Genomic DNA, 27,450 nt, shown 5'->3' with positions numbered 1-27,450 from the left:
CGTTCGGAGCCACTGAGGTCTGTTGACTAGCCATTTACGATGTTATTACTTATGCTCTGACAACGCAATTCTCTCCGCCGTGCCGGCCGGTGTGGCCGAGCGGTTGTAGGTGCTTCAGTCTGGAACCGCGCGACCGCTACGGAGGCAGGTTCGAATCCTGCCTTGGGCATGGATGTCTGTGATGGCCTTAGGTTAGTTAGGATTAAGTAGTTCTTAGTTCTAGGGGACCGATGACCTCAGATGTTACGTCCCATAGTGCTCAGAGCCATTTGAACCATTTTTGAAGTAATGGCCAGTAGTAGATATCCCAAAATAACATATAATTACAATACCATAAGGCAGATAGGTTAGCAATTCTTCCAGATGGTATAGAGGTAGCGCAATACCGGATACAAATACTGTACTGAAACAGACATCAGGAAAGTCGGGATTACCAATAGCCTTAGAAAAACCAGATGTAGTTACAAACAACAAAACTGAACAATCAGAATTAAACATGAAATATGTAATTGTTATAACTGTCTGTAACGACGCAGTTAACGCTTCCTAATGTCATAGAAAGAACTCACATTAGTGACTTATTGAGGAGCACAGTCTATCCTGAAGCGACGTATAATGTTCCTCATCTGAGAACAATTGTAAACAATTGGCCGCACTACACGTGTCAACGGGGTGCACAGATATGTTTAACTCTATCACACTGTTAAAGTAATTTCATTCACCAGGTCTAGCTGTAGCAACAAAATTAGAAAAAGTCTTTCAGTCAAAACACGTGTTCTGTGCTTTCTCTTTGTGTACACACTCTTGCTCAAAAGTCAGTCCTAGTATACGGTTCCAGAAATAAACAAACGAAAATAAGGACAGGTTTTACTAATCCTTTCCCACTTTCTTTCTCTCTCTCTCTCTCTCTCTCTCTCTCTCTCTCTCTCTCTCTCTCTCCCTGCTAGCCAGTTATAAAGGTTTCAACTCAGACTTGATACTAAAAGATCAGCACTTTCCATCATTTTATACACAGCTTTTAAAAAGACCCGGTACTTAATAGCTTTTAATCCTCGTTCAGGTCCTATGCAGGTCACAACTTTGCACTCTGAAAGTTCGCCCTTATGACTGCTCAGCACTGGACATGGAATTTATACCCTTCAAAAGAAAGACTCAGTTTTAAATAAAAACCGAAAGTTCCCTAAATGTCATCCATGAACGACCACAAACTTTCACCGATGATACATCTTCTTCAAAAAACTGCTACTACCCAGTGATAATGAGGCTACGCGACCTTCTGTAAAAAGGGCAGCGCATCCCGACGCAAGCGCAGAGTTCCTATCCCAGTACCAAAGAGTGGGAAATATCTCTCCCGTGACTGGGCGAAAAACACAGCAGATGATGAGCTTCGTATTTCGTTTCACATGACCCGATACTCTTTCTCTTTGAACCAATCCCTTTTCGAAGTTATTTTAAATAAAATCTCATAATAACCCATTCCAGAAAAGGAAAAAATAATACTACGGTTAATCATCTTAAAGAAAATACCAAAAACAAATACTATTTTCTCCCATCTTTTTGGCTCACGCAATGGCAGTACTTTCAGATTCCCAAAATGATTCAGCCTTAGTATGTAATTCATAATCACAGCGACTCCTACTCCCCATTCGTGACGCATCCATTGCCTGATTCACTCAGAGAGCAAGAAAGACGAAAATAATAATATGAAACGCACTGAAAACATATTTACTTTTTGGAAGCCGAGAACATTAGTATTTTACACTGTTAAACAAAATATTGTTTAGTCAGCTGTTTTGTTCACTAATTACTGGGTTTAAGTGATCATCTGATTTACTTACAAAAACACCTTAAAGTGCCTCAGTGTTGAGTGTAATGAAAAGTTATAAATTTTGGTTTTTAGGTAATTTTTAATATTTTCGAAATTACTTCAAATTTGAAACAGGATCTTAAAATAGTGAAAATTGTCGTTTTGAAAGGCTCATGTCGGTTGGTGTACGGTGAATGACTTCATTAATTCCCAGGATGGTGTGTATTTTAGACGGTGAGCAAAGCATATGAGTGGGGCTGGGAGCACATATAGCAGATGGCAGGCACCAGAGCGTGGGAAAACTTTCGGCAGAGCATCACAGCCTCTAAGAGAAATCCAGCCTAATAGAGAGGAAGAAGCAGCAGTTACAGCCAGATAACGAAACGTGAACTTTTCACTTAACAAAAGCTGTGTACAAAAAAAAAAATCGTTCGCTGTAAAGGCAAAAATTCATCACTACAAGGCAGTAATTCGGCCAGAATGTACGTATGCAACCGAAACAGTGATTTTATAAGTGAAAGAAAGTGATGAAATCAGGAAACAGAGAAGGGAGATTGTGAGGCAGATATCAGGAAACAGCAGACACATTTAAATTAAGAAGTAACACAGTAGCATACAATCACGTATAAAAAAATTACAGATGGAACTAGGAAAAAAAAATTAGTTTTGTATGTGCACATACAAAAAATGAGTACTAGCAGACGGACAAGGAACATTTTACATCGCGTTTCAAAATTTAGAAAGCAAACCTAACTGGCTTCAGAAGGAGCATGAAGCCCCAGAACAAATTACCATAATTAAACAAGAATTGGAACATAGCGCAAGATAGGGAAAGCAAATAAGGAGCTGGGAGAAAAGTTCCTAAAAGACAAAGAAGAAAATGCAGAGGAAAAGAGAGAAAAAAACTGAGTAGATTGAGTATTTGGAGAAAGCGTGTAGCTAACCTAGTAGCATGAACGTGACTCTTAGCTAGCCTTTACGATAGAAGGAGAAGATAGCCATAGAGAAGCATGGTAGAGCACGACCACAGAAAAGATGGAAAGACCAATAATGAGATGAAGGCGCAACAGCCTTAACTAATCATTGACATTCATGTTGATGGTGATGATGAAGCTCTTAGAAGAAGAAAGAATACTCCTCGGAGGAAGGCAACAGTTGCCGAATATATTGATGTTTTTTTCGAGGCACTGCCTTTTCTTTAGCATGAAGTCAGAAGTTACTTCCACATGCAGGGAGACAGTTTCGACAGTAGTGAACGACTGACAGTATTACCCTGGAGACGAACCGCTCGCTGGTGCACAAGTTGGTCCTCCGCTGTGAGCTCCGTTTGTGTACGGGCGCCGCAGGGACGCAGGAAGTTGGCTCACTTTGCCGGCAAGCCGCCCCTGTCTGTCTGGAGCCGCGGCCCGTAATTAAGAAGACGGGGCGCCCTTTGAAGAAGCATTCCTTTGTGCGGCATGCCCTCCTGTGGAACCTCCGACCTCCCGCGGCCCGCTGCTGTTTTCTGCAGGGTTGGCACAGAGCAGACGGCCATTTTCACCTCCACTTCGTCACTTCCGTAATTACGCACGCTACGCTTCCTATTTAAAGCAGAGCACCGCCCGTTGAACTGGCAATACACGACGGAAAAAAGTCTACGTTTGTTGATGAACTTCCGTTTGTCGTTACGTGGTGAGATACAATTACTTCGCAATGTTTCCCTGTGGCATTCAGGAGGTGCCACGGGGAAAATAAAACTGCCCTGCAAAATATTTCGTGAACTTTAATACTTTGACGACCAACGTGTCGTACGTGTCCCACGATAGGCTTTGAGAGAACCTATTGGAATTCGTTGCTTCTCATTGCTGCGTATCAGTGTCTCACTGGTAAAGGGAACCCTACTAACTGTCTGCAGAATTATTACAGTTACAAATTGCACCTGTATGTTGTGCTGTCCTCAGGCTTCATATTTAACCCTCGTCACCGTATCGTCACATAGAATTAGTTCGCACCTGCAGATAGGCAAACCAATTGCCAGATCCGCAAAGCAGGCTGTGCTCGCACCTTCCAGGACACATCGCGTGAGTGACTCGCATCCACGGATTGACGCTACCACGTCACAAATGAAGCCCTTATTGAGCACCTGCAGTGTGAGTTACAAACTTGCAGAGATGCTTTGTCGACTGACGTGTGTCTGTTTTCAGTATGTCTTGCAGTATCTGTGCAGTCGTCGTCTGACACACTGAAGATACTATCCCCAACCACTTTGGAAAACGAAACGACGGGGGGAAGTATTCTTCTCATATTGTTACTTCTGACATTATTTAAAATAACCAGACATTAATGTTTTTGACACAAAATTGACAGTCAAAGAGTTCAGGTAGGCAACAAGCCTTGCACTATCCCCACTGCGGGCAGCTTACACTACCCACACCGCGGACAGATGATGTAAGTTGGCTTACCTATCTTAAGGTGCATGAAGTATTTTGCAGGGCAGTTTTCTTTTGTCCACCCTGCACTACCGTAGCGATAACTGCACATACGGATGCAGTGTATATCGTAGTATAATAGAAATTATTGTGATTACGGAGACTCAGTCGCATTTGTGTAATTCTGGTGGGTATGCTCCAGTAAAACATAGTTTACTCTGGGAACCAAACTAAAGCAAAGCAAACACCAGCCATGGACTTGGTCCTTGGGGTCGCTGCTGCCTACAAGACAGTACAAGGAGCGATGTGGGATCGTGGGACATTCGATGAACATGTGACCAATCTCTCCAGCCGTTATTGCCAGCAGATGACTCGTGATAATGCTGATGTTTTTTATTCAAACAACTGTTCATTTGGCCTCATAAGGGCTGAGTGGAACCCGATCAAGATCCCAACCTCGAAAAAATGTCAAGAACTACAGGGACCGAGCGAGGTGGCGAAGTGGTTAGCACACTGGACTCGCATTCAGGAGGAATGCGGTTCAAACCCGCGTCAGGCCATACTGATTCAGGTTTTCCGTGATTTCAATAAATCGCTTCCGGCAAATTCCGGGACTGTTCCTTTGAAAGGGCACGGTCGACAACCTTCCTCATCCTCCACTAATCCGATGCAACGATGACCTCGCTGTTTGGTCCCCTCTCTCCGATCAACCAACCAATCCTCTCCTGTGCCAACCTATTCATACCCGAGTAGAGAGAATACGTACCCGGAATTCAACCCTGTTGCTTTTGCATCAGAGATGGGGATGCTAGACACTGGGTTACATTGTTTACATATTTTTTCGAGTACTTTATTAATGATTTATATTTGCCAAATTCATAGAACTTAATCTTCTTCTTGATCTGATACTCCACCAACTGAACTAGTCTCCCTCAGATTCTTCCTCTTGACAAAGTCTGAATGACCACTTGGAAAGTGAGACTTCAATGAGAAATCTGTGTCCTTCGGAGAGTCCACGCTAACAATTAAGTTCAGAATATTGACAACCTGCTTGCGAACACGTACATTTCACTGTCGATGAGAACTTTTGCGTGATCTATTGATTTAGCAAGAACTAATACGAAAACCTGCATCCGTAAACTTCTCTCTAAGATGTCTTCAACGTTCTAACCCAAAACACAAGCTTTATACGATCTTCATCCAGTACTCCAAATCGTACCAAAGTTCTCAACAATAAGCGACGATGATTTTCCTCCTCCAGCGTCAGCAATTCTCTAGCAGCCTCCCAAATTTGGCCAATGTGTACTTCACATACCAAACTTTTCGCTTCGCTTCGTAGGGCATATTCATCAACAATCTTTAATTCTTGGACAAGACGAAGCTATTCACACGCATGCGTCGCTATGACACAGGTCATCCTAAAGACCGTTAATTAAGCAGGCACTAGCCTACACCAGCTTCAGACATAGAAACGATTACAGCTTCGGACGATCACCCACCTCCCCACTTGAACGCTACAGAGGCGGTCCACTAACATTCAGCAGTGATCGTTGATTCGTTAACAGAGATCCAAATGTGACACATTTTCCTATCCCGTGATACTCCATTCGCATCAACATAATCATTACTCCTGGTATCATGTATAGTTTCTTTTCCACATTCTGTTCATGGACCGCCCCCATCATTTTTCGCCTCTACTACTCCTTCTTGAACTAAGCGAATTGTTCCTGGTAAGATGCGTTAGAGGCTGCGTCTTCATCTACATTCATACTCTCCAAACCAGTCTGAAGAGCATGACGGAGTATTAGTTATTAAGGCTTGTTATTCTCATATGGTGGAAAGAATGATTGCTTACACACCTCTATGCACTCTGTAGTAAGTCCAACCTTCTTATGGAAGCGATACGTAGAAGCATGTAAATTCCAAGAAAGTTGGTCCGTTAAATTTTCTAAGAGGCTGTTGGCCGGGTAGTTTCCGTTCAGCAGAGTTTGACATTTCAATTTCTTCAGTATCTCCGACACGCTCTCCCATGGATCAAACAAAACTATGACTATTCCTGCTCTCCTTCTTCATACACGTTCAATATCTCCTTTCGTCCTATGGGATACGGGACTCACAGGCTTCGGGAAGTCCTTCCTCACACCCCATAGAGGCCCGACCTCTCCCAAAGCGATTTCTATATTTTTTAAAATGTCCTTATTTGATTGCCCCTTATATGTGACTACGCCTTCTACTTGAAATTGATAAAATGTGTTGGATTTATAATTTTTCAGCTGATGAATCTATCTTTATTTACGTTTTCCGCGACCGTCTCAAATTCTTCCAGGCGAATATTAGAAGCGTTCCTTCTGCGAGAGTTTGTCGGTCAGTTTCCCATATTCTCGACCATTATTAACCGCTGCAAAATTAATTTATATCTTGTGTTCTATGCGTATTACTATCACTTGTTGACCAGTGCAAATAATTCAAACTCTGTCCTGATCAGTCACCGACAGTATTATACTCGTAATAATGGAAAAATAATAGTAATAGTAATAAAAGTTGTTATATTTTGGCCAGAAGTTGCACATAATAGTCTCATTGTAAAAATCAATGTCAGGTACAGTATGATCTAATGTTTTATGAATTTGATCAATTGTGCATAAGATTTGTGTGTATCAAGCATCGCCGGCCGCGGTGGTCTAGTGGTTCTAGGCGCGCAGTCCGGAACCGCGGGACTGCTACGGTCCCAGGTTCGAATCCTGCCTCGGGCATGGATGTGTGTCATGTCCTTAGGTTAGTTAACTTTAATTAGTTCTAAGTTCTAGGCGACTGATGACCTCAGAAGTTAAGTCCCATAGTGCTCAGAGCCATTTGAACCATTTGTATCAAGCATCGCGAGGCAACTCCTGCGGGATGTTGCAGACTTCCTACCACGTGATACAGCCAGCCATGTTCTTTAAAAAAGGATGGACCACTACCAGGAACATCAACCGAGTTAAATTGAACTGAAGCAAATGCCGAATCATTGTTAAATCATCAAGCTAGTTCTTCGTGCAGTCATTATTCTGTTATGGGAGGTATTGAAGCTGTTAACCAACTCTTAACAAAGTTAACCTTTCCCTCGTGGCAACAAATGAGAACTGAATTTTCACTGAACTCCCCTGCAAACAACCTTGCAGAGCAACATACGCAGATGTAGTCCATGTTACTAGTACTGTGTGTTTGCACTTCGTTAGCTCTAGGGAAAAGATAGAAAAATAATATGGTTTTGTGAATTTTATGTAGTCTTCTTGCACTGATGTTTTGATGGGGGTAACATAGAGAAGTTGTCTTCCACTGATTGTTGCCGTTGGGCACTGAATTGATTTTGTCTGCGATTGCACTGAAGTCGAAATTGTCTTTGTTCGTCTCTTTGCCTGTCATTTCTCCTTCTGCGGTCTGCGAAACGTTCCAGTGGTGTGGAACGCCCTCTGGTTGGAGGTCTCACTTTCGGTCTGTTTGTTGTGCCCTACGCCATCGTGGGAATCTGAAGTACAGAAGAAATTAGCAGTATACAAAGTTTGCATAAGGAAAGTAAACAACTCCAACCGCTGTTGTATAAAATAATAAAATGACATTGTCAATAGATGGCGCCTTCTGAATACTTTGCATCGATATGTATGACTGTAATCGCGTGATAGATTATTCTTGTCATTACTCGTGAAAGAAATCTTGAGAATGAAGTCTCAATCATTAATTTTTGTTAAGCAATACGGGAGATATGCGTACCGACAAAAAACACCCTTCATTAATAAAATGTTATTATTATTATTATTAAATTTTTTTCTCAGGCGTTAGGTCTGGTCAAAAATGGACAGTGACGCGGACCTTGATCAAGCGTGACTTCCTTTTAACTGTACGGTATATGTTATATTGCATTTAGGAACTTTCGGGTCATTGAACATGTATCAATAATTACAGATTTTTGTAGTTGTATATATATGTTTGGATGTAGCTGTATTGCATTGATGTACTGGTGGATATTGTGAGGTATCACTCCTGATTTGGAATCAAAATTAGTAAACCTTATTCGTGAAACACTCAGACACCAAATCAAAAGTAAAGTTACAGGGTGAAATATCGGAGGCATTGAACATAAGAACAGGTGTAAGACAAGGTGATGGCCTGTCTCCACTCCTCTTTAACTGTGTAGTAGAGAAAATAGTAGAGAATGGAAACAAAAACTAAAAGAAGAGAAGCTATCACCAATTAAACTGGGAACTAAAAACAAAGGTATTGAAATTCACTGTTTAGCATTTGCAGATGATTTTGCCATTCTTACTGAAAATCTAACAAATGCTGGAATACAAATCAATCTCTTAGAAGAAACAGCCAACAAAGCAGGTTTAAGAATATCTGTAGAAAAAAAAATTATGACAAATATAAAAAATGCTCCAGAATCCCTAGCAACAGATATTGGCCAGATAAAGAGGGTAAACAAATTTAAATATTTGGGAGAAATTATCCAAGAAAATGGCTTAGAAAAATTCACTACAGAAGAAAGAGCACATAACACGGAGAAAGCTTATGAAATAACTAGGAATGTCTACAACAAAAGGTGTCTGTCCCAAAATTTGAAGATACAGCACTACAACACAGTAGTAAAACCAGAATGTCTTTATGCAAGTGAATGTCTAATTTGTAGTTCAGTACTAAACAATCTTCAAGTCCTAGGAAGAAAAATCATTTGAAAAATATTTGGACCATCAAAAACAGCGATTCTCTTCCCGAAGTTACCTAATCTGCATGTGATAATCATTCCACTTGCAATAAAAGGAGAAAATGTTCATGTTTGTAACAAGACGACTTGCCAGTATCTCCAGCAGGTGTTTATTATTATTATTATTATTATTATTATTATTATTATTATTATTATTGTTATAGTTCCTCTATTATTCATTTTTTTCTGTTGTATGGTGTCATGTTATCGTTGATACATAGGTTCACGGAAGTTCGATATCAGGCTTTTCATTCCACATTAACAGCTCTCTACGAATTTCAGTTACTTGCTTGTTACAACTGCCGGTATGAGCTATAAACTCACTTGATGGTACCGGAATATACTGCGACCATCGTCTCTGGAAGAGACAACAATTAATTCCGCTGCGGTTAGGGTCGCTGCATTCCTGTGGAACGTCCGGCGTCCGATAGCAATCGGAGTGTTTGCGCAGCTGTCCGGACCTACTTTAAAGGTCATCGCCAGTATTGATCTCTAGTCTGCGCAACATCAACGGCCTTCTTCGTAACGTGCTAACCACTCCAGCATATGTATTAAAATACACATTTCTTACTTAGCGATTGTCGAGTCGCTTTATCAGTTACGATTATCGACCCGAAACTATTAAATTACACCAATATTTCATTATATACTTGCCGAAGTAGCTCACTGTGACGTCACATTTAAGAAAACTTATAAGGCAGATGCTCCGATCCGCAACATATGGTGGCAGTATACTTGGCAAGGGTTACAGTACTCTCACTCGGAATGTATTGCTGTCCTAGATCAACAGTCACATTGTTTTCTTCTGGCGAACTTCATTTTTGGCTTGCTGGAAAGTATATGTCAATGAGACAAATTCAGTTTTAAGCTGCCTGTTTCTGAACTTAATCTGAGTTAACAACAATGCCTGCTGAAAGTTGCTCTGATTAAAATTCCCCTTTTAAATCTATGAATATTGAGCCATGAAAGTACCAGTACAACAGAATCTAATCACATTTTTGGAATAATTGGACACAGACAAGCTTAATTCACTTTGATGATTAAGTTTTCTAACCAAACAATTACCATTTGACCTTGCAGAAGTTTAATATGTCCCAACTTTTAGGCAAAACGCGCTCAGTGAACATTCTTGGTTCATAAATATGAATCTAAATATCTTACTCTCTGAGTGATGGGCAACAGCTGCATGGCCTTGTCATGCGTGTAAGGAAACATACATGGGATAGGCAAACTGATGTGATCACCTGCACTTACTTGGGAATTGTTTATTAATAGCGGGCTGGACCCCCATTTGCCCGTAATGCAGCTGCGATTCTTATTGGAATACTGGCATATAACGACTGTGTGTCTCCAGTGGAATGTTATGACACTCTTCGATCAGAACCTCTTCTAAATCCAGTAGCGACGAGACAAGTCAAAATCTGCTACGGAGTCTGCCCTCTAATACCGCCCACAATGGTTCGATAACGTTCAAGTCCTGGGACTGTGCTGGCCAGGGAAGACGCTACAGTTCAGCTGCATGCTCCTCATACCACGATTGTACTGTTCTGGCCGTGTGGATGGTTGCATTATCGTTCTGAAATATGGCATCACTGCTGGGGCACAACATTGGAATCGTGAGGTGCACCTGATCACCTAACATGTTCACATAATCTTTGGCTGTAACACGGCCTTTGCGAGTAATGATGGGACCCGCAGAATACCATGATATGGCTGCCCACACCATCACACGTCCACATCATCGCTTAACCGTTGGAATCAGACAGTCAGGGTTGTAGGCTTCGTTTGTCATTCTCCAGACGTAAACCTGGCTCGATGTTGGAAATAACGAAAACGTTGACTCATCGGACCATGTGTTTACACTGACCAGCAGTCCAGGATTTATCGTCCTGACACCATGTCTTGCGCTTCTTTGCGTTGGTTCTCGTCACTAATGATTACAGAAGGTCGTCAATGAACATTCGCTTTATGGAGTTGTCGGCGGACAGCGTCGATAGATACAGGTCTCGAAGATGGCTATTGAGCTCTGCAGTCCGTTTACCCGCCGTAGTTTTGTGCTGTTTTGACACAATTCGTGTTAGCGTACGACCTCTGTCATTTAGTTTTGATTTGCACCCAATATTACGTATAAACGATGATGTCTTTCCATGTTTTGTGTAGACTGTCATGAGTGTTGAAACAGTTGCTCTTGAAACATTCAATAAGTTGCCTGTTTTGGTTACTGACACTCCAGCTAGTCGGACCTCCACAATCTGCCCTCTTTGGAACTCTGTTAGGTCTTTCATTGCGCGTCACCCTCGGCCTCTGAATGTAAATACGAAGCGTGCACTATTCATAAACAACCTTCACTGATGCCTAGACCGTGCTGAGCACTCAGTCCAGCGCGACACGTGCATTTACCTGCCTTGTTGAGCGTCAAACACAACCATCCCATTACTACCACAGTTCACATTATTTTGCCTATCGTCTGTAGATTCTGTCTATACAGCATCGACACAACGTACCGGCACTAATGGGTCCAGCGAGCATTCAAATGCACTTACAACTAGAATTTTCTTTTAGTTGTCTGTTTTCCGTGTTTAACTACAGAGAAACTGTGCGCTGTACACCAGAGATTCACAAGTGCTACCACGGTGTAACAAAAATTAAAGTGATAAGCGAATGTAGAATGTTATTGGTCATTATTTCAGTTGTGAAACTTTATATTTAGGTGAAATAATAGCCGATGGATTAATGCTAAAATTGCACTGGCATTTTCATGTATTTTCAACAGAAAAAATTAAAAAGACTTACATTTAGAATGTGACAACAGACTTCATTTCTCTCCTTTGTTTGTAATTAACTTGAAAACATCAATACAGCTACATAGTAGGCTTTCAGGAGTAAATCAAGCTAGTGAACTAATAGGACTCATTACATTTGACAATATGAACAGAAAGAGAAAGGGAATATATGGTGTAGTGGTGAAAGGAGATGAGTGTTATTTGAATAGATTTCTGTCTGGATAATTACACAAATACGTAGGTTATTTAAACAAATTTATTAACCAATAAATTATCTGTAAATTAAATAACGAATAACGTATATTGCAACTGTATTTTCTTTGTTTACGTCTTCTACAAAAAACTAGTTCCCTCGTCTCGGCGCATTTCTGTTTTATAAATAACTTATTAATGGTTAGTTTAGAAATGTCCTTTGTGGCTCAGTTCCAGACTACAAAACTTAGGGTTCGATCCCCAGTTAGTCCTACGATTTTCTCTGTTCTTATCGCTTCTTTCACCTATAACAATGATAACAATGCCAAGTTAAGTTGTACCATATTTCTAACTTGCTGTATCTCTTCAGAGGTGAGAGGAAGTCAAGGGAACACCACCATGCCTAGTAAAGCACTGCAGTGCTGAAACCAACCTTCAAATTGAGCACAGCGTTTCTTGATTTACAGCGTAACAAATGAAATATAAAAATGCTTATAAGCGGACGGCCTCAGCAGTTTGGACTATAAAGTACTAGGCAGCTGCAATGTGAAGTAGTCAATTTAGTTAGCCAGCTGTCGGTTAGTCGTGGCCGATCAGCCGAGCGAGATGGACGTGGCATATGTGATGCCTTTTTTCTCAAAACAAACTTATTTAACTATAATCATAAAAATCATTTTTCCGAAATTTCACTTATCAACAACTTTCTTTCTCTCTCGATGTATTTCAGAATAGCCACATTTCTTCCTCAATACCGCATCACTGTAGAAAGTAGAAGTATTTCCCAGAAATTTTCTTCGTTATCCAAAAACATAGGTTAAGATTTTCTCATTGGTCGCTTTACATTATTATTCGCCGAGCCACTGCACTCATCAAACAGCTTCTTTGAAATGAACCGCCACTACCGAGCTACGAATGGTCGCTCCACAGATGGGGCCACTGGGGGCAGGTTATCGTAGAAAAATCTGTTCGCGAGTTCACAGATAAGTAAAACATGAGAAATCGCAAGACGACAATTGTAACGGACAGCTTTTAATTTGTACAATTGTTTCTGGTTATACGAGTAATAAGAATCAGATTTTCTGTTGTGCAAGTGATTTTCTGAATTATGTGTCACCATGAAAGGCCTCTTGAAGAAATGATGCATGGTCCAGATACCCTTCAGGGCAGTTTAATGAACTACAGCGCACTAAATGTCTCTGTTAGTAGCCAGCAATTGGCGTCGAGTCGAGTATCGCATGGGGCAGTTTTTAGCAAAACATTTACACTGTCAATCACATGGGAGATTTGGTATAATGTTTATCGTTAAATACACGTCTTACGCCACTTTAACTTATTAAAAGAAATCCATAGCTTGCTTGCAGAACACTGCAATCGAATGCAGAATGGTGTAAGGGTAGTTTCTGAGCAGCCATTCCTGTTTCAGTTATTATGTGAGGTGACAAACCAAATCCTCATATAATAGCTGTATGGAGAAACTGTAATTTCTCTGCGTTTTTAATGTAGAACAGATCACTGCGTTCTTAAACATCCGCCGTTGGGGAGGCTATCATAACGGAAAGAACTTCGTCGGTTTACCCAAGCTTGTCGTTTCTTTGCCGAGATCGTTGGTGGGCAAATACGCACACCACATTCGTAACTCAGTTGACTTTATCAAGAGACTAGGGGTTCTCTGTCTAAACAGTTCTAACCGTTTGGTTCGCTTTGATGTGATATCACTTTTTACAAAGGTCTCTCTCTCAGATTCTTTGGTGCTAACTGACCGAAAGTCTCAGATGGACATCACTGCTCTGTTCGGCATTCTCTATCCTCAGCCTATTTTATGTTCAACCAACAGCATTTTAATCACACTGACAGAATCGCCACGGGTAGCCATCTGTCTGTCTTGGTGGCCAATCTTTTTATGAAGGACTTGGAAGAGAAAATTCTCGAATCAGCTGCCCTTCAACCAACCGTTTGTAGAGATATATGAACGATACTTTCATAGTGTGGCCTCAGGGAGGAGATAACTTGATGGAGTTTCTTCATCATCTTAACTGCATTCATAACAACATCCGGTTCACTGCGGAAACGACGAGCAGCTGCACATTAATATTCGTTTCAACTCACTTTTATCGTTACAACAATATTTTTAATTATCTCCGATTTTTCCATCCCCTATAACGCAGAAACTGTTACACCGACCTCATGTGTAGAGTATTTAATTTATTTTAATTCCCCACTTGCAAATATTTTCGATAGAAGCCGTGGTTTTAAAGTCATTCGAGAAAAATATATAAAAGTGACTTTTAACCTCTCCCTCACCCCAACGCCCAAACCACACCGATTAGGATGTTGTTCACGACACACACCCGTAACACTGGTCAAAAGTTTGCGACTACACGAATTTTTCCCCTACTCGACCATTTTCGGTCTTCGTTTACTGGGCTGGTCGTGGTCTCCTTTGGAGGGAGGATTGTGCGTTCGGTATCAACCTCTATCACAGTTGCCTGAACTTCCTTCTATTTCGCGGGAACGTTGCTACAAAATTCCCTTGAAAAGCATGCAGGAACTGTACTTACCGATTCAGAGACGAATGGAAGCTGTTTTGAATGCCAACGTTCGTCCTAAGCCGTATTAGATTCACTCCAAGCTTTTGGAATTACCAATAAAATAATTGCTCTTGTCAACTACACGTATGAAAACTACACGTGCCAGGTTCAACATAAAGGTCTGCATTCACATCCAGTAGGAGTGAAAACAGGAGTTAAGCAAGGCTGCTAGTTCTCACCGCCACTGTTTAACATAGTACTGAATCTTGTAATGACGCAAGCAGTGGATAAAGTGAGAGGAAAAAAATGGAACAATGGAACACGCCTACAAGACCTAGACTTTGCAGATGACCTTTGCCTTATATCCCACGACTCAACGACATGAAAGAGAAACTAGAAGATCTGAAATCTGTGGTGAAGGTGGTGGTGATGTTTGGTTTGTAGGGCTCTGAGTTGCGCGGTCATCAGCGCCCGTACAAAGTCCCAATTTTTACGCAGTCCAATGTAGCCAGCGTCACGAATGGTGGTGATGATGATGAAATGATTAGGACAATACTAACAGCAAGTCCCCAGGCAGAGAAAATCCCCAATCCGGGCGGGAATCGAACGCGTGACCCCGTGTCCCTGAGGCAGCAACGCTAGCCACTAGACCACGAGCTGCGGACATCTGTGGCGAAAGAAAGTCGGTTCGATAATAAATGCCCAATAATACAAAAGACATGCTGGCAAATTATAACAACACCGCAGAGCTTAAGCGTGGGAGCCAGATAATCTAAAGGGCGGATAAATTTTGCTACCTTGGAAGCAGGATTACACCAGTGGACATTAAAAGTCGCATCAACAAAGCCAAAGGCGCCTTTAGAACTCCGCGCTGTACCTGGAGATCGAAGTAAATAACGTTGAGGACCAAATTGCGGATATTTGAAAGTAATGTGAAATCTGTGCTTCTATACGTATGTGAAACATGGAAAGTGACACAGCAGCTATTCCATAAGCTACAGACATTCAACAACAGAGGTTTCAGGAACATCGTGGGGATATGTTCGCTAAATATCATCTCTTACGAAACACTCTAGGAAAGAACCAGCCAGAAGCCAATTAAGCTGCAAATGAGAAGCAGGAAGTGGAGATGGTGACGACATGCATTTAGGAGGCCAAATAAACACATTGCGAAGGAAGCACTTTACTGGATCCCGCAGTGACAATCCAGACAAGGGAGGCCCAGAATCTACATCTACATCTACGTGATTACTCTGCTATTCACAATAAAGTGCCCGGCAGAGGGTTCAATGAACCACCTTCAAGCTGTCTCTCTACCATTCCACTCTCGAACGGCACACGAAAAAACGAGCACTTAAATTTTTCTGTGCGAGCCCTGATTTCTCTTATTTTATCGTGATAATAATTTGTCCCGATGTAAGTGGGTGCCAACAGAATGTTTTCGCAATCGGAGGAGAAAACTGGTGATTGAAATTTCACGAGAAGATCCCGACGCAACGAAAAACTCCTTTGTTTTAATGATTGCGACTCCCATTCACGTATCATGTCTGTGCCACTATCTCCCCTATTTCGCGATAATGCAAAACGAGCTGCCCTTCTTTGTACTTTTTCTATGTCATTCGTCACTCCCACCTGATGCGGATCCCACACCGCGCAGCAATACTCCAGATTAGGGCGGACAAGCGTGGTGTAAGCAGTCTCTTTAGTAGATCTTTTGCACCTTCTAAATGTTCTGCCAATGAATTGCAGTCTTCGGTTTGCTCTACCCACAATATTATCTATGTGATCGTTCCAATTTAAGTTATTTGTAATTGCAATCCCTAAGTATTTAGTTGAATTTACAGCCTTCAGATTTGTGTGACTTATCGCGTAATCGAAATTTAGCTGATTTATTTTAGTACTCATGTGAATAACTTCACACTTTTCATTATTGAGGGGCAATTGCCAATTTTCAAATCATACAGATATCTTATCTAAATCATTTTACAAGTCGTTTTCATCATCTGATGACTTTACAAGACGGTAAATGACAGCATCATCTGCAAACAACCTAAGACGTCAACTCAGATTGTCTCCTATGCTGATAATATAGATCATGAACGATAGGGGGCCTATAACACTTCCTTGGGGAACGCCGGATATTACTTCTGTTTTAGTCGATGACTTTCCGTCTATTACTACGATCTGTGACCTTTCTGACAGTAAATCACGAATCCAGCCACACAACTGTGGCGATACTCCGTAGTCACGCCGTTTGGTTAGAAGACGCTTGTGAGGAACGGTGTCGAAAGCCTTCTGGAAATCTATAAATATGGAATCAATCTGACATCCCCTGTCGATAGCACTTCTTAGTTCATGAGTATAAAGAGCAAGTTGTGTTTCACAAGAACGATATTTTCTGAAACCGTGCTATGTGTCAGTAAATCGTTTCCTCCGAGGTAGTTCATAATGTCGAATACAGTATATGTTCCAAAACCCTACTGCAAATCGACGTTAGTGATACAGGCCTGCAATTCAGCGGATTAGTCCTACTTCCCTTTTTGAGTATTCGTGTGACTTGAGCAATTTTCCTGTCTTTAGGTACGGATCCTTCTGTGAGCGAGTGGTTGTATATAATTGTTTAATATGGAGCTATTTTATCAGCCTATTCTGAGAGGAACCTGACTGGTATACAATCTGGACCGAGACCTTGCGTTTATTGATTTAAGTTGCTTCGTTACTCCGAGGATATCTACTTCTATGTTTCTCACCTTGGCAGTTGTTCTTGATTGGTATTCAGGAACATTTACTTCGTCTTCTTTGTGAAGGAGTTTCGGAAAACCGTGTTTAATAACTCTGCTTTAGTGGCATTGTCATCAGTGACTTCACCGTTGTTATCGCACAGTGAAGGTATTGATTGCGTCTTGCCATTGGTGTGCTTTATGTATGACCAGAATCTCTTTGTGTTTTCTTCCAGAATTCGAGACACTATTTCAGTGTGGAAACAATTAAAGGCATCTCGCATTGAAGACGCGCCATATTGCGAACTTCTGTAAAAGATTTTGTGTTCTTTTAAATTTAACATGGAGACAGGGAGACGATCAGTTGAAGCCGAAGGTCAGCAGCAAGGAATAGAAGAGCGTAGCGTTCCAAAGGATTGGAAAAGGGCACAGGTCATCCCCGTTTTCAAGAAGGGAAGTCGAACAGATGCGCAGAACTATAGACCTATATCTCTAACGTCGATCAGTTGTAGAATTTTGGAACACGTATTAAGTTCGAGTATAATGACTTTTCTGGAGTCCTACTCTGTAGGAATCAGCATGGGTTTCGAAAAAGACGATCGTGTGAAACCCAGCTCGCGCTATTCGTCCACGAGACTCAGAGGGCCATAGACACGGGTTCCCAGGTAGATGCCGTGTTTCTTGACGTTTGATACAGTTCCCCACAGTCGTTTAATGAACAAAGTAAGAGCATATGGACTATCAGACCAATTGTGTTATTGGATTGAAGAGTTCCTACACAACAGAACGCAGCATGTCATTCTCAATGGAGAGAAGTCTTCCGAAGTAAGAGTGATTTCAGGTGTGCCGCAGGGGAGTGTCGTAGTACCGTTGCTATTCACAGTATACATAATTGACCTTGTAGATGACATCGGAAGTTCACTGAGGCTTTTTGCGGATGATGCTGTGGTATTTCGAGAGGTTGTACCATAAAAAATGGTACTGAAATGCAGGATGATCTGCAGCGAATTGACGCATGGTGCAGGGAATGGCAATTGAATCTCAATGTAGACAAGTGTAATGTGCTGCGAATACATAGAAAGAAAGAACCCTTATCATTTAGCTACAATATAGCAGGTCAGCAACTGGAAGCAGTGAATTCCATAAATTATCTGGGAGTACGCATTAGGAGTGATTTAAAATGGAATGGTCATATAAAGTTGATAGTCGGTAAAGCAGATGCCACACTGAGATTAATTGGAAGAATCCTAAGGAAATGCAATCCGAAAAGTAGGTTACAGTACGCTTGTTCGCCCACTGCTTGAATACTGCTCAGCAGTGTGGGATCCGTACCAGATAGGGTTGATAGAAGATATAGAGAAGATCCATCGGAGAGCAGTGCCCTTCGTTATGGGGTCATTTAGTAATCGCGAAAGCGTTACGGAAATGATAGATAAACTCCAGTAGAAGACTGTGGAGGAGAGACGCTCAGTAGCTCGGTACGGGCTTTTGTTGAAGTTTCGAGAACATACCTTCACTGAGGTGTCAAGCAGTATATTGCTCCCTCCTACGTATATCTCGCGAAGAGACCATGACGATAAAATCAGAGAGATTAGAGCCCACACAGAGGCATACCGACAATCCTTCTTTCCACGAACAATACGAGACTGGAATAGAATGGAGAACCGCTAGAGGTACTCAAGGTACCCTCCGCCACACACCGCCAGGTGGATTGTGGAGTATGGATGTAGATGTAGATGTAGAAGGATTACGTGACGATTGTGGCTGGTTCATTGCAGGATGTAGATGTAGGATGGGAAGAAGTGAAAATACTACTAGAAGACGGAACAAGATGGCGATCCTTTGTTGCAGCCCTATGCTTCACAAAAGGAGTTAAAGGAATTGTGGTGTCACCGCCAGACACCACACTTGCTAGGTGGTAGCTTTAAATCGGCCGCGGTCCATTGGTACATGTCGGACCCGCGTGTCGCCACTGTCAGTAACTGCAGAACGAGCGCCACCACACGGCAGGTCTTGAGAGACATACTAGGACTCGCCCCAGTTGTACGACGACTTTGCTAGCGACTACACTGACGAAGCCTTTCTCTTATTTGCCGAGAGACAGTTAGAATAGCCTTCAGCTAAGTCCATGGCTACGACCTAGCAAGGCGCCATTAACCGTTTCTAGAGAGTCTCACTTGTATCATCAAGAATGCTGTATACAAATGATGGATTAAAGTTAAGTATTACAGAAGCTACGTACTTTTCTTTATAGCATTCATTACGTATCCTGTTTCAGACATCAGCAAGCCTGCTTGAATTAACGCGTGCATTTCGGCTACTTCCGAGTGGCGTGGCTGTCTTGTTACGCCACAACAGGAATTTAAATAAATTAGGCGACTTACTGTGTTGTGTTTTCGGCGTTACCATATTTTTATCCACCGCATGTGTCTGGAGGATTCTCCCTGGCTGTCGCGCCTTTCACTGACGTCAGTGTTCCACTGGCCGCTCGCCCGGTTAGAACGGACCGGATGCGCGCGGGCGCTCACGTCGCAGTCAGTTCAGTGGCTGGCTCTTGACGTAAACGGCTCAAACGGCGCCGTGCGACGCCAGAACAGCGCATCGGCGCTACGCCGTTTCCATCCGCGGCCCCCGCGCCGGTTATTTACACCTGCGGGGCCGGTAATTTGATTTGGTCAGGAGGCGCGCGCGCCAGTCGCACAACTCGATGGCACAAATTTAATTACCGCCGGCGAGGGAGGGGTTGGGGCTGCTGCAACAGCCGCATAATTACTCAGCAGGGCAGCGGGGTGGCGGCGGCCCGGCTGGCACCTGCACGGCACGCGGGACGCAGACGTCGACGTCGACGCGGACGTGCGTAATTACGCAAATGGGCCGCGCGCCGCGCTTTCCGCGTCACTTGGCTCGCCACTGACGCAATACGGCCGCCTCGCAGCGACAAAGCTGCGCTTCTGTCGGACAGGGCGCTTCTGCAGTGTAACACCGCATAAATGAAGACGTGCGTCTAAAGTTGGCAAAGAAACGCATTAAACGACACTTGTTCCCGTAAGAGGCTACTAAACACAAGATCTCTTACAACTATTTCTTTATCCTCGGCACTGAAAGACTTTATAGCCTAATCTGTAAATGATAAATACAGTCGACATGAATGGCCGAGCGGTTCTAGGCGCCACAGTCTGGAACCGCTACAGTTGCAGGTTGGAATCCTGCCTCTGGCATGGATGTGTGTGGTGTCCTTAGGTTAGTTAGGTTTAAGTAGTTCTAAGTTCTAGGGGACTGATGACCTCAGCAGTTAAGTCCCATAGTGCTCAGAGCCATTTGAACCATCTGATAAATACATTGAGGCGATAACAATCACGGAATACTTTCTAATATTGCGTCGGACCATTTTCGCCCGGCGTGCTATGTGCTGTGTGCCTGATATGGAGAATTATTCTGTGAAACCACGTGAAAATACAACTGTTCTTGTAATCCCAGAGTCTGGAGATTGGTGTAGAAAGCAAGCAATCAAGCAGGTCAGGACCAACAGTGACGCCTTTGTGCCAAGGGGAACCAACCCATCCTCGTTACAACAGTCTGCGCGGTATATGTACGAGTGTCTCGCGAAAAAGACATGATGTTCTGGCAAACCATTTGAAATTGTATATGTTCTTGTAATCCCAGAGCTGGCCAGTGTGTATGAGCGGTTCTAGGCGCTTCAGTCTGGAACCGCATCACTGCTATGGTCACAGGTTCGAATCCTGCCTCGGGCATGGATGTGTGTGATGTCCTTACGTTAGTTAGGTTTAAGTAGTTCTAAGTTCTAGGGGACTGATGATCTCGGATATTAAGTCCCATAATGCTCAGAGCCATTTGAACCATTTTGTAATCCCAGAGTCTGGAGATGGGTATAGATAGCATGCAAGCAAGCAAGTTGGGGACAGAAACGGTAACGCCTTTGTGCCACGGGGAACCGACCCCGACTTTGTACAACAGATCTGACAGTGATTTCGGTCCACCGAGGGTGCTCTGGTCAAGTGTAAGGAGTGGATGACTTATGACCATCAGCTGCAGTGAATGACCGCCCGACCTTGTGGGAAGTATCTAGTGCAGTGAGGAGTGTACTTATGGTGAATGTGCTTATGCCGTCTGTCTTCATGGTATATGTACGAGTGCCTGGCGGTCGATAGCTACATGCATGATGCATAAGGGGCGATTATGTATGGCGCAGGATATGAATTGTATGTTTAATACATCAACACGGAATGCGGTAATATATTGCCAGGTTCGAGATCGGTTTCACGCTCTAATATTCAACCTTCCGTTCTCAGTGTCAGAGCAGCGTGATTGAGCAAGTGTCTTTCCATATTTGACGATCTGAAGGCCACTTGCCGGCCGCGGTGGCCGCGCGGTTCTGGCACTGCAGTCCAGAACCGCAAGGCTGCTATGGTTGCAGGTTCGAATCCTGCCTCGGGCATGGGTGTGTGTGATGTCCTTAGGTTAATTAGGTTTAAGTAGTTCTGAGTTCTAGGGGACTTATGACCTAAGATGTTGAGTCCCATAGTGCTCAGAGCCATTTGAACTATTTGTAGGCCACTTTTGCAAGTTTTAACTGTCAGTGCATTGTGGCATTCTCTACAAAATAGTTTTGCTACTGAAAGTCTCGTCCGCAGAAAGAAAGAAAAATGTGGACAGTGCTTCCACACTGGCAGCATCAGTAATTTGGCGGGTAAACTCAGGAAGAGCAGATCAGAATGCTCCATTCATTCACAAAACAATATTTCTGTAGGAGACGTCCAACTAAGTCTGCAGCTCATGGTCTCGTGGTAGCCTTCTCGCTTCCCGAGCATGGGTCCTGGGTTCGATTCCTGGGGGAGGGGGGGGGGGTTCAGGGATTTTCACCTGCCTTGAGATGACTGGGTGTTGTTACACAAGTGTCCCCATTATGGTCGGAGGAAGGTAATGGCAAACCACCTCCACTAGGACCTTTCGTAGTTTGGCGGTGCAGGTCTTCCGCATTGTTCCCCTTCGCTCTGTCAAGGATTATGGGACCTCATCATCACCATCACGTCCAACTACTTGTTGAGTCCACGACACGTCCAGCTGCTGCCTCTATAACCGGCGATAACTGCCAAAGTGTTGCCAGTGCGGGACTGTGTGCACGAACTGACTTCTCGATTACGTCCAATAAATGTTCGATATGATTCATGTCGGGTAATATGGGAGGCGAAATCATTTGCTCGCACTGTCTAGAATCTCTTTCAAAATAAGTAGTCAACAATAGTGGCCCAGTAATATGACATCGTAGTTTGGGAGCAAGAAATCCATGAATGACAGCAAATGATCTCCATATCGCTGAACGTAACCACTTCCAGCCAATGATCGGTTTAGTAAGGCCAGAGGACCCAGTCCGTTCCATTCAAACACAGCCCTCACCATTACAAAGGCACCAACACCTTAGCTTGCACAACGCCTCCTCGACAATTTGGCTCTGTGGCTCCATAGGGTCTTTGCCACACTCAAATCCTCCTATCGGCTCTTACCAGCTGAAATACTCATCTGACAAGGCCTCGAGTTGTCTACGTTCCAACCAATATGCTCAGGACCCAAGAAGAGGCCCTGCAGGTGAAGTTGTGCTGTTACAAAAGGCACTCGCGTCGGTTTTTTGCCACGCTGTCTTAATGGATACGTTTATCATACTCTCCACATTGATTTCTGCCATTATGCACGGAAGAGCCAAAGAAACTGATACACCTCCCAGAAATCGTGTAGGCCCCCGCTAACATGCAAGAATAACCACAACACGGCGTGGCATGACTAATGTCTGATGTAGTGCTGGAGGGAGTTGACATCACAAATCCTGCAGTGCTGTCCATAAATCCGTATGAGTATGGGTCGGTGGAGACCTCTTCTGAACAGCACGTTGCAAGACATCCCAGATATGCTCCATAATGTTCATGTATGCGGAGTTTGGTGGCCAGCGGAAGTATTTAAACTGGGAATAGTGTTTCTGGAGCCACTCTGTAGCAGTCCTGGACGTGTGGCGTGTCGCATTATTCTGCTGGAATGGCTCAAGTAAGTCGAAATGCTCAGTGGACATGAATTGACGCAGGTGATCAGACAGAATGCTTACGTACCTGTCACCAGTCAGAACCGTACCTAGAGGTAATAGGGGTCCCATATCACTCAAACTGCACACGTGCCACCCCATTACAGAGGCATCGAGTGTCCCCTGCTGACATGCAGAGTCCATGGTTTCATGAAGTTGTCTGCATACCCATAAACGTCCATCCACTGAACAAAATTTCCAATGAGACTCGTACGACGAGGCAACATGTTTCTAGTCATCAACACTCCAATGTCGTTTTTGACGCGCCCAGGCGAGGTGTAAAGCTTTGTGTTGTACAGTCATCAAGGGTACACGAGTTGGCCTTCTGTTCCTAAGGACCAAGTCGATTTGTTGAATGGTTCACACGCTGACACTTGCCGATAGCCTAGCATTGAAATCTGCAGCAATTTGCGGAGGGGTTGCACTTCTGTCACAATTGGCGATTCTCTTCATTCGTCATTGGTCCCCGTCTTGCAGGATCTTTTTCCGGCCGCAGCGATGTTGCAGGTTTTATGTTTTACCGGATTCCTGATAAATCGTTCACATGGCTCTGACCACTATGGAACTTAACATCTGAGGTCTTAAACCTAACTAACCTAAGGACATCACACACATCCATGCCCGAGGCAGGATTCGAACCTGCGACCGTAGCAGCAGCACGGTTCCGGACTGAAGCGCCCTGAACCACTTGGCCACAACGGCCGGCGATTCCTGATAGTCACAGTACACTCGTGAAAAGGTTCAAATTGTTCAAATGGCTCTGAGCACTATGGGGCTCAACTGCTGAGGTCATTAGTCCCCTAGAACTTAGAACTAGTTAAACCTAACTAACCTAAGGACATCACAAACATCCATGCCCGAGGCAGGATTCGAACCTGCGACCGTAGCGGTCTTGCGGTTCCAGACTGCAGCGCCTCGGTGATGCTATGACCCATCGCTTGTGCGCCGACTACAACACCAAGTTTAAACTCACTTCAGTCTTGATAACCTGCTGTTGTAGCAGCAGTAACCGATTTAAGAACAGCGCCAGACACTTTTTTTCTTATGCAAGCGCTGCCGACCGCAGTGCAGTATTCTGTCTGTTTAAGCATCTCTGTATTTGAATACGCGTGGCTATACCAGTTTCTTTGGCGTTTCCGTGTATCGCGGAGTGTTGCTTGTCTGTTAGCACTGACAACTCTACGCAAACTTCGCTGCTCTCGGTCGTTATGTGAATGTCGGTGGCCATGGCATAGTCCATGATGAAATCTGATATTTTTGGCAGACTCTTAAGACTGAATTTCAGATTACTGAATTCCCTAACGATTGCCAAAATGAAAAGTCCCACACGTCTAGCTCCAGGTACCACTCCACATTTATTGTCTGTTAATTCCCGTCGTGAGGCTATGATGTCGTCGTAAACCTTTTCATATGGACCACCTGAGTACAAATGACAGCTTTACCACTGCACTGCCCTTTTATACCTTGTGTGCGCTATACTACCGTCGTCTGTATATGTGCGTATCGCAATCCCATTTGTCATCTCAGTGTACATTGCTGCAAAATGTTCACGACAGCATCATGAATGATCGAGAACAGTTACATCGAAATTTCTATTCTTGTAGATCTTATTCCCTTTGTTGCCAGCACCCTTTTTGAGTGACCCATCCCTGGAATTAAACTCTGAAGTCACCTACAGCTTTCGAATCTTCTCGTTTGAACTTAGTAGCTATCACAGGCTAAGCATAGTTGACGGTACGCATCATAATCAGGTACATTTGGTAGTGTATGGAAATTAATTTTGTCTTATGTTCAGTTTCCTAGTATTTTGTTGTAACCAGTTTCATTGTTTTTATCCATATAATATGATAATGACTTGATAATAAGTCGAAACTACTCGTATTAATGATACCACTTATTTGACTTGCGGCTGAAATATATAATAATAAAAAATTAAGAAGTTTTTCAGATAAGTATTTCTGTATATGGGTATCAAAGGATGCGAAATCTTCTGAATATCGTGGATATTACAAACAGCTAGGCTGTGTGCATACGAAGTATCATCTCGCTTGTGCAACTGGATCCGTGATGTCCTGCCAGAGAGGTCACCGCAGTTTCATTTGTCTGGAAGGTCCCGTGATCATACAAACACCCAAACAGGACTCGAAAAGTTGTGTGATATGGTTCGTTTCTGTGAGGGTACTTGTTTTGGTATAGTCGTGCTGCCTCTCGACCGTTTTCATCTTCTTGGATGTACACAGGTACCATCTCGGCTTGTTCCCGACATGAATACTGGACCAGTTCATAGGAAGTCGTGGAATGTGATCGACTAAAACTGAAGTAATACCTGGCGTTCCCCAAGGTAGTGTTACAGTTCTTTGCAGTTCCCAATCCAAACAAAGGGTTTAGAAGATAATCTGAGTAGCCCTGTTAGATCTTGCAGGTGATACTGTCGTTTACCATTTAATAAAGTCCTCACACAATCAAAACGAATTGCAAAATAATTTAGGCTACATACCTGTATGATTCTAAACCCGCCAGTGTAGTACGTTAGGACTAAAAGTAATCCGTTAAATATCAGTTACATTACAAATCACACAAATCTGAACGCTGTTAGTTTAACTAAATATCAAGCAATCACGTTACAAACAACTTAAATTAGAATAATCGCATGGAAGACATTGAGCAAAAGGTGAAGCAAATACCATGTTTAATTGCTTCAACACCAAGGATATGCAACTGATCTACAAAAGAGATAGCCCACACTATGCCGGTCTGTTCCCTTCTGGAGTATTGCAGTGCAGTATGGAGTCTTAGCAGATGGGTTGGTGGAAGACATCGAAAAAGTTCAACTAGTTTTGTTTTATCGCAAAATAGGGAGGAGAGTGTCACAGATAGAATGCATGAGTTGGGTTGGGTTGGCAATCATTAAGACATTTCTTCAATGGCGATATCTGGTGACGCAATTTCAATCACCAACTTTCTATTCTGAAAGACAAAATAGTTTGTTATTTTATTTATGGTTGTAATTTTTCAGCAACTGTAGGATTATTTTTTCAAGGTGAATTTCAGTCATCAGTTGAAAATAAATTTTGTTATGCTCTGCCAGTTTCGACAAATTAATTTGTCATCTTCAGAAGCTTCTTTTAGTGGATGTCAAAAACGAAGTCAGAATTGACATCTGCTAAACTAAGCTTCTGAAGATAACACATTAACTTATCAAAGCCAGTAAAGCATTATAAAATTTATTTGCATCGGATGACTGAAATTTATCCTGAAAAAAATATTTTGGTGACTACCAGGAAAAATTATCATCACAACAAAATCAGGAAGTCAGAGCTCCCATGGAGAGGTTTAAGTATTCATTTTTCTACATATAGTATTCATTTTTCTACATATAGTTCGAGAATAGATATATAGGAGTCGATGGGTTGTAGCCTTTATCATAAAGCTTGGAGCACAGTGGTGAGGGCCTGTCATGCATCCTGGGCACTAATGAGATGGAATTAGTGAGTTATATATTTATTAGCTTCTCTGCAGTAGCAGTGAAAAGGGCGACACACGCAGGTTGCAGGAGTGGAATGTGCTGACGTGTCCAGCTCAGCAGTCTCTCAAGGCCATTGGCAAGGTAACAGCATTTAATGCAGCAAGAGCGGCGTCTTGCATGGTAGCCAGCGTTACTCGTCCAACGGTGTCGCCCAACAATGCAACGACATTTTTTTACTAGGGCACACTTGTAGACACCGATGGGAGTTTCCCAGTAAGTTTCCAGCAGCCCTCCATGGGATGTCGATGATGGTTCAAAAGGCTCTGAGCACTATGGGACTTAACATCTGAGGTCATCAGTCTCCTAGAACTTAGAACTACTTAAACCTAACTAACCTCAGGACATCACACACATCCATGCCTGAGGCAGGATTCGAACCTGCGACCGTAGCGGTTCCAGACTCAAGCGCCTAGAACCGCTCGGCCACAACGACCGACACGTCGATGATGGTGCAGAGTTATGTCATGGCCTCTCCATCAGAGGAAGGCCATAGATGCAAGTGTCTAAGTGAGGGGGCAGCAGCATCTGTTTGTCCCCAGTGACCAGGTGGTAGAATACAATACCAAATCTTGTCCTTGACAAAAGAGAAATCAGCAGCTCACAACATCTAGTTCCAGCAGACCAGGCTAGCTGAAATCTTCAAGGTTGTAGTCATCT

At 43.0% G+C, this 27,450-nt stretch overlaps 1 pseudogene; it reads right to left on the bottom strand.

Annotated features, from left to right (window-relative positions):
• Positions 1 to 5,100: 5,100 nt before the first annotated feature.
• LOC126188796 (40S ribosomal protein S9-like) overlaps positions 5,101 to 27,450 on the bottom strand; it is a 48,840-nt pseudogene continuing 26,490 nt past the window's right edge.

Source organism: Schistocerca cancellata, chromosome 5 (assembly GCF_023864275.1).
Source record: "Schistocerca cancellata isolate TAMUIC-IGC-003103 chromosome 5, iqSchCanc2.1, whole genome shotgun sequence".
Classification (NCBI taxonomy): domain Eukaryota; kingdom Metazoa; phylum Arthropoda; class Insecta; order Orthoptera; family Acrididae; genus Schistocerca; species Schistocerca cancellata.
The sequence above is the reverse complement of the archived record's forward strand: the minus strand, read 5'-3'. Positions and strand labels throughout refer to the sequence as shown.